This window comes from Schistocerca piceifrons, unplaced genomic scaffold, assembly GCF_021461385.2.
Source record: "Schistocerca piceifrons isolate TAMUIC-IGC-003096 unplaced genomic scaffold, iqSchPice1.1 HiC_scaffold_697, whole genome shotgun sequence".
Taxonomy (NCBI): domain Eukaryota; kingdom Metazoa; phylum Arthropoda; class Insecta; order Orthoptera; family Acrididae; genus Schistocerca; species Schistocerca piceifrons.
In genome coordinates, this window is record NW_025728945.1 from 30,001 (window position 1) to 38,560 (window position 8,560).

Sequence of the window (8,560 nt, forward strand, 5' to 3'; positions counted from 1 at the left end):
AAACATACTTGGCAAATGCTTTCGCTTCTGTTCGTCTTGCGACGATCCAAGAATTTCACCTCTAACGTCGCAATACGAATGCCCCCGCCTGTCCCTATTAATCATTACCTCGGGTTCCGAAAACCAACAAAATAGAACCGAGGTCCTATTCCATTATTCCATGCACACAGTATTCAGGCGGGCTTGCCTGCTTTAAGCACTCTAATTTGTTCAAAGTAAACGTGCCGGCCCACCGAGACACTCAATAAAGAGCACCCTGGTAGGATTTCAACGGGGTCCGCCTCGGGACGCACGAGCACGCACGAGGCGGTCGCACGCCTTCGGCTCGCCCCACCGGCAGGACGTCCCACGATACATGCCAGTTAAACACCGACGGGCGGTGAACCAACAGCGTGGGACACAAATCCAACTACGAGCTTTTTAACCGCAACAACTTTAATATACGCTATTGGAGCTGGAATTACCGCGGCTGCTGGCACCAGACTTGCCCTCCAATAGATACTCGTTAAAGGATTTAAAGTGTACTCATTCCGATTACGGGGCCTCGGATGAGTCCCGTATCGTTATTTTTCGTCACTACCTCCCCGTGCCGGGAGTGGGTAATTTGCGCGCCTGCTGCCTTCCTTGGATGTGGTAGCCGTTTCTCAGGCTCCCTCTCCGGAATCGAACCCTGATTCCCCGTTACCCGTTACAACCATGGTAGGCGCAGAACCTACCATCGACAGTTGATAAGGCAGACATTTGAAAGATGCGTCGCCGGTACGAGGACCGTGCGATCAGCCCAAAGTTATTCAGAGTCACCAAGGCAAACGGACCGGACGAGCCGACCGATTGGTTTTGATCTAATAAAAGCGTCCCTTCCATCTCTGGTCGGGACTCTGTTTTTTTTTTTTTTTTTTTTTTTTTTTTTTTTTTTTTTTTTTTTTTTTTTTTTTTTTTTTTTTTTTTTTTTAAAAAAAAAAAAAAAAAAAAAAAAAAAATTCTTTATTCCATTAAATTATTTCTTACATATTAACCCACCACCTAATACATTAGTGGGTCTTAATTCTCTACATTACATTTTTATTGAATATTAGCAGCATTTATACTTCTATTCTAGTGTTAGTAAACTTACTTGCTACAGGACATAAGAGTTAGTTTCTTTGTTGGGTAAGATCTACTTTTACTCTTGCTAACTAATCTAAGGTCTACCTCCTGCAGCGTTACAGGCGTGCCAGATGTTTATATAAACCTACTGTGTGGCCGTGCCCACTGAGCTAATCCCAGTGAGCATGCCCCTGGCACTGGGCTGGCCTTTTGAAGATCGCTGCAAGTTCAGTTAAGATTTTCTATCTACTATCTACTTAGGTCTGACTATTGCTAAGTCATGATCGGTGCGCAACTGTCGAATCCGGGTGTTGGCGCTCCCTCCCCCTGTTCCGGAGCGTGGCGGATTCCTACCGTCACGGCGATTGGCCAGTCCACGCCCCGGCGGAATGGGATGGGTCGCCTTCAGTTATGTCATGTCCGGTTGTTCAAGTGTTTTCCCTTAAATATTCCCGCAGGACCTTTGCTGATACCTCGCTGGCAAGGCGGTTTACTATGTTGAATGTGGTGGGATCTCTGATTAATTGGTACGTATTGTTGTGAGGCAACTGGCTTCTTAGGTCACTGGCTACATCATCGAATATGGGGCACTCATAGATCACGTGGTCCGGAGTACCCCATTCAGCTCCGCAGTCACACGAGGGGGTAGCCCTTTTCCCGAATCGGCATAGATATGCCGGATACGGTCCATGTCCTGTGAGGAAGTGCAACAGTCCCTTACTTGGCTGGAAATGCGATAGTTGGAAACGTTCTTTAATATTTGGGAGCAGCTGGTAAGTCCTTCGGCCTGTTGTGTCAGCATCCCAGAGTTCTTGCCATAACTCTTCTCCCCTCCTCTTAATGGCAAACTTGTCCCCCACCCGCACTCCCAAGATGCTTTCAGTCTTATCTACATCTCCTCTTTTAACCCAGTACCAGGCTGCCTGTTCCCGGATTTTGATATCCAGGGGACACACCCCCATAAGTACTAGTAGTGCCCCTCCCGGAGATGTTCTGTACGCTCCGATGGAGCGCAAAAGCATGTTGCGTTGCACCCTCCTCACAGACAAAGCGGGCACAACCCTCGTGAGCCTGTGTGCCCACACTCCGGAGCCGTAACCCATGATAGAGACAAGAATGGTATTGTGATATAATTTAATGAGTTCTGGTGGGAGATGAAATCTACTGTGTCCTATTGTGATTAAGTTGTTTAGAGCTTCGAGTGATTTTTGTGTTGCTGTTTCTATATGTTTGGCGAAATTCCACCTTTCATCGATTATAACCCCTAAATACCGGGCCTCACGACGCCGAATCACTGGTGAGCCCTCGATTCTTACTGTTGGATTTCTGGCCAGTTGGCCTTTCAGTAATAGGTATGTAGACTTGTTAGGCGCAATGGTCATTTTCGTGTTCTGGCACCACTGCGTGAGAATTGATAATGTCCTATTGATTTTGGGTTCGAGGTCCTCGCGACTTCGGCCGCCAACCAGCAGAAGGAGGTCGTCAGCGTAAGCTATCGCCTCTAGCACGTCCACACTGTTTTCCAAGCTCTCCAGAAGAGGCTCCATATTTATGTCCCAAAAGAGTGGCCCCAGGACAGAGCCCTGTGGACACCCCTTCGTGATCTTCTTGCCAATTCGCTCGCTAGGGGACGATAGCCAGACCTCTCTTTCCATACAATAGCTCCTGAGACAGCCGTATAGCGGCCCTGGACACTCCTTCTCCCGCAGGCAGGAGAAGAGCGAAGGCCACCACAGGTTGTCAAAGGCGCCACTGATATCCACCATGATGCCAACTATGTACTTGTGCGGAGACGACCCACAGACCTCGGATGCGAGGGCAATTGCGTCACACGCAGATCGCCCCTGCCGAAAACCGAATTGCCTGTCACTCATCCCGCACAGCACTCGGTGTGCTGTCAGTCTGTCAGCCAGTAACTTCTCCAGCAGTTTGCCCAACAGGTCCAACAGACAGATGGGTCTGTAAGATTTTGCTTCTTTAGGGTCTTTGTCTTGCCCCTTTTTGATGATTACAACGTTGGCCCGCTTCCAGATTTTAGGGAATGTTCTGAGGCGCAGGGCCTCATTGTAAATTCTTGCTAAAGGTGCCACTAGTTGAGGAGCGAGGTACTGCACCACCTCCGCGATGATGCCGTCTGGTCCTGGGGCCTTTCCTTTCTTTAGCGATTTAATGTGGGCTGCAACTTCTTCTTCAGAGAAAGGGTACACCATGATGTTATTCTCATAGTCTACTTGCAGAGCCTGCCTAATTAGGCGTTGTTCTTCTGTGTCCTCTTCCTCTTCATCATCAGGGAGGAGTTGGTGGAGAAGGACCTCAGCAGTTTCCTGCCAAGACCCAGTCATCCGATTTCCATCCCTGATTGTGGAGAGCACCATTGGCGACCTGATTTTTTCCCTTACTATTTTGTAGGGAGTGCCCCAGGGATCAATAGCCAATTGGCTGTGCACATATTTTTTCCAGCTTTCCAGCCTGACTGTCCGCAGTTCTTTCTGAAACTGCTCTTTGGCTTCCCTGTATGTTTGCAGCCATCTTTGTTTTTCTTCCCAGACGACACTTCGCTGGTAATACCTCCTCGCCCTCCTGACAGACTGACGCATCTGCCCTAGTTCCGCAGACCATGGTGATGGAGAAGCCGCAACGGCTCTCCTCCTGGTTGGTACAGCAGCCTTTACCGCCCTGGTAATAGCGCCCACCAGATCTTCGGCGTGTTTGTTGACGTCATCGTCATCTTCCGGCCATGTCGGAGGGTCAAACTCTCCTGCGAGACGCTCCCAGTTGGTCTTGTTATAATTTAGTTGTACCTCCCACCCTATGTCCCAGTGGCGCTCCTGATCCGTGATTGTGAATGTGATCAGGTTGTGATCGCTGGTAGTGTCTCCGTCAGTAACAGTCCAGTTTTGTATATTGGCAGCGATATTGGCTGTCATCATTGTGATGTCAATATTGGTTCCATTCCCTCCCCCTCCTGTGTAGGTGGGGGGGTTTCCAGGTCTGTTGGCAATGAGGAGTTGTAGAGACATAATAGTCTCTTCCAGCTTGCTTCCCCTTTCATCTCGAGTGCCACTGTGCCATAGGGGGGATTTGGCGTTCACGTCCGCCACCACAACTGCCTTTCTGCCCCTCAGCACCGTTGCCACCTGCGTAAGTTGGTCAAGGTACAGGTCAATATCTGTACCGTACTGAAAGTACATATTTATTAAATATATGACGCCATTTGGTGACTGCAGTTCAATAACATTGCAGTGGTCGTCCGAGAGGTGTGAGAGCACTGTTGCCCGCAGTGCCTTGTTGATTATTATGATGGTGGCTTTCGGGTCGTCTCCAAAACTTACTACTTGCCAGCTCATGGCAGCGTAGGCTATGTTCCCCGCAAGAGAGTATGGCTCCTGCAAACAGAGCACATCAAGACTCTTCTCCTCCACCACTCTCCGAAGTTCCTGCATGACCAGTCTACTATTGTGTGCGTTTAGCTGTCCTATCTTTATTTCTGTAACTATGGGAAATATGTGTGCACATATGATTCTGGGAAGGTTTTTCTCCAGTCGTAAGCTATTCTCCCATTGGATAGGACAGACTGATTATATATTTCCTCTAAATTAAAGGTTTCATTTCTTCTCTCAAACACCTTTCTTACTAGGTCACGCAGGGCGCCGAAGTCAGTGGGGAGATTCATTGTCTTTAGTTGTACCCTGTCTACAGCCTCCATGGCCGAGAAGGTGACCTTGCGCCCGTATCTATGCCCTACCCGCACTAGATGTCGCAGTGCGGTGGTTAGGACAGCCGGCTCCTCCAGACGGGATAATTGTAGGGAATGCTCGAGATTGGGATATATTCTGACCGGATCAACCGCCGTTCTCACAGCATTTGGTTGTCTCGAGTCAGTATTCACATTGGTGCTATTCATTTGTGTATTTGTACTAGTAACTGTATTGACCTGCACCGGCAATTCCAGCACAGGACTCCCTTGAACGAATGCCGGTCGGCCCACCGCTACAGGACGCCTGTCGCGAGTTGCCTGATTTCCTGGCGTTTGCGATCCCCAGAAGTAGGGAGAGGGGGCTGCCACTTGTTCTTGTGAGTCCGTTTGGACGCACGCATCTTTCATTTTCTTTCTACCATCACCTCCTTCTGCAAGTGCTGCAAGAAATCGTTTGAATTGGGCTGCCCTTGCCGCATCCCTTCTCCTCTTGCATGGGGATTTTCTTTTAGGCATCCTGGGTGCTGTATTTGGCTCAGCCATAATCAGTTCTTGATATTAGCCTCTGCTCAAGCATCCTGTACGTCGGGCAGTTGCGACCGGAGGCATTGCAAGTCTTTTTGCCTCTCTTTATACATGGGATACAAATTGCCGGATTTTTGCAGTTTTTTCTGATGTGATTTTCTTCTCCACACCTGGAGCAAGCCGACTTCCTCTCACAGTACTTGTGTACATGATCAAGATCTCCGCAATTATGGCAGCGAGGTACCACCAAGAAGTCCCGCACATTTATGGCGTGGAAGCCAATGTAAATCTTACCCATTGAGGTTAATTTTTTCCACATCTGGCCAGAAACTTCTGCTACGTGATGTACAACGTCTTTGTCTCTTGGCCCTGTTTTGAATTTAAGTTTAAATTCATTTTTGAAGTCCTCAGCACTTATATCGTCAAAATTTTGATTACGAATTGTTTCTTGAAGTTCATTATTTTCAAATGTGACCGGTATGTCGTACATAATTACAAGCGGATTTCTCTTTTTCGGGGGTTCACATTTAACGGCTTTGCACAGTTTTTGGTTGTTAAGTATCTTGTTTCGGTCATCTACTGTTGCCACATCAACTATCACAACGTTCTTTGTGGCTTTTACTTTGTTGACTTTAATTTTATCCTTTACAGGATTAATCGTTGTTGTGAATATCTCCTGCACTTTTTTTGTGTCTTGACCGGGTAATGGTCGCAAAAAGACAGCAGTATCTGGTCTTTGTGATACTTTTACAATTGTATCTCTAGTAGTTTGGCTCTTAGGTGTCGTTTGAGCGACTACATTGGCCCATGACTTTATTGGCTGCTTGCGCAGCCTTTCATTCTCTTTCTGCAGTTCTTCAACCCGCCCCTCAAGCTTCGCATGAGCAATAGCCCAGGAGGCGAGTTCATTTTTTAACGTCAAGATCGCAGCCTGGCTGATCTTGCCATTTTTCACATTGGCTTCCAGGTATTGTGTAATCCTGGCATGCCTGTCACTGATACTTTCCTCGGTCTGCCCCGTGCCCCCTGATGGGGAGGGAACAGTAAGCAAAGAAGCCCTCGAAGGCGCACATGAATCGCTTGTCTCTGACTCGGCCATATTGTAGACAAGCGAAAAAAGGATTGGGAGCCCGTCTCTTGCCCCGGACCGGCTCCTCTGGCATGGGGGGGGGACTATTGCAGCTCGCCCACCGACCTCGCCCCTAGGTCAAGGGCACTCCAGAGCTGCAGGGTTCAACGCGCCGTTGCCAGCGCACTGGTCCCCATCGAAGGCCTCGTCGTCGACGATTTCACCCGACGCTCCTCGGCAAGTGCACCCCGCACTCCGGAGAGGCGGATGCACCCCTCGCCCTTCGCCGCCTACTAGCCCGAGTTTCCACCCGAAGGCCGAGGACCCACTCCTACTCAGGTGGTGGGTCGGTCCCCCAGTCGTTCGGCGGTCTGGGCCCATCTAACCTGGCCCAGGCGATGTCACCACCACCTGGGTTTGGCAGAACACGCCCCGGTTACCCAGGGGCGCGGCGAAGCACCCTTGCCGACTCGCGCCGTGATCCCACGCCGACAAACGAGGTCGCCGGCATGCAGAGCACCTGCTGGTCTGTGCCCTGCGAACAGAAAGGGACTGGTGTTCGGTCCCTTGACACAGCTCCCCCTGTGCCACGCACCCTTCGCTTTCGCATCGGGTTGGGTCGCAGCTCTCCCTTTTGACGCAAGGCAGAATGCCGAGCTTGACGTCTGGCACCACGGGAAGGCGGAAAGAGCTACTTGGGAAGGAGAGGCTGTAAGAGACGCTTCACTTCCCCGAGTGAGGACTGCCGCGGCACGCCCGACTGGAAAGCGATACGCCCCAGTGCGAGCCTCCGTGCCTTACGGCGCGCCGGCAACGGGCGGGCCCGCGCCGAAACGCGCCGTCAAGCGACTGACCTCACGCCAGACTCGGGACTCTGTTTGCATGTATTAGCTCTAGAATCAGTTATGGTTCCTTAGATCGTACCCACGTTACTTGGATAACTGTGGTAATTCTGGACTCTGTTTGCATGTATTAGCTCTAGAATTACCACAGTTATCCAAGTAACGTGGGTACGATCTAAGGAACCATAACTGATTTAATGAGCCATTCGCGGTTTCACCTTAATGCGGCTTGTACTGAGACATGCATGGCTTAATCTTTGAGACAAGCATATGACTACTGGCAGGATCAACCAGGGAGCTGCGTCAACTAGAGCTGAGCAGCCGGCCGCCCGGGAGTGTGTCCCGGGGGCCCGCGCGAACACGCAAGCGTCCGCTCAATCATTCTGCAAACAGGAGGAGGCTGAGCTCCCCTGCACAATACACCTCGAAACCCTCTCAGGTCCCGGCGGCGCGCAGCGCCGTCCCAAGTACTTGGTCGGGTTCGAGAGAGGCGCAATCGCCCGGAGTTAGGCGAGTAGACGCTTTCGGTGCGACCACCCGTGCTCCCAACTGAGCTTGCCGCTGCCGACAGAGGCCCGGGAGCGTGCTGTCGTGGCATTGCCGGCGGGAGACAACACGCGCCACCTACGGTGACCGGCAGCTCCAACGCCAGCGCCACAGAAGGACAAAAGCCCCACTTGGGTGCCGAAGCGAACTCTCCCAGCACAGCGCACGCGCCAACACATCCGCACAGCTGCGATACAAACCACCAGCGAGAACCGCTGGGGCGACCGAGCAGCAGACGGCGTCGCGGCGCCGAGCGCCGGGCGGCGGCGCATCCTCAACGCACACAGTCCTCAATCGGACCAGCACACTGAAGATGTCCACCGCGCTTCGCACCGGGCCCGCGAGGACCTACTTTGGCCGCACGGCGCCGCGCGCAGGGTGCGCCGGCGCGCAGCTGCGACGCCTGCCGCGTCCGTCGGCCGGCGCGCCTGCCACTGGCCGCCCCCACCAGCCGGCTGTAGCGCGTGCGCCCACGCACCGCGCGGCCAGCACGCCGGGAGGCGCCCCCTCACCGGCCGGGGACGGTCCCACCCAGCCACCGCCGCGTATCGCTTCACACCCAGATGCCGTTCAGTTTCGTCGGCATGGTGGGTATCGCTGGAACAACCGGTTCGTACCTCAACCTATCGTCGCCATCACCGATTCACCCCTAGCGAGAACAACCGCACCACAACAGGTTACCATTTGTTCATTTGCGTAACTTCACCAGAAAACGCAGGCGTCCATCGCCATTTGCAACTTCAACGATTATTGCATGCCTGTGTCAGGTGTCACGCCACACTACGTCTGCCCACA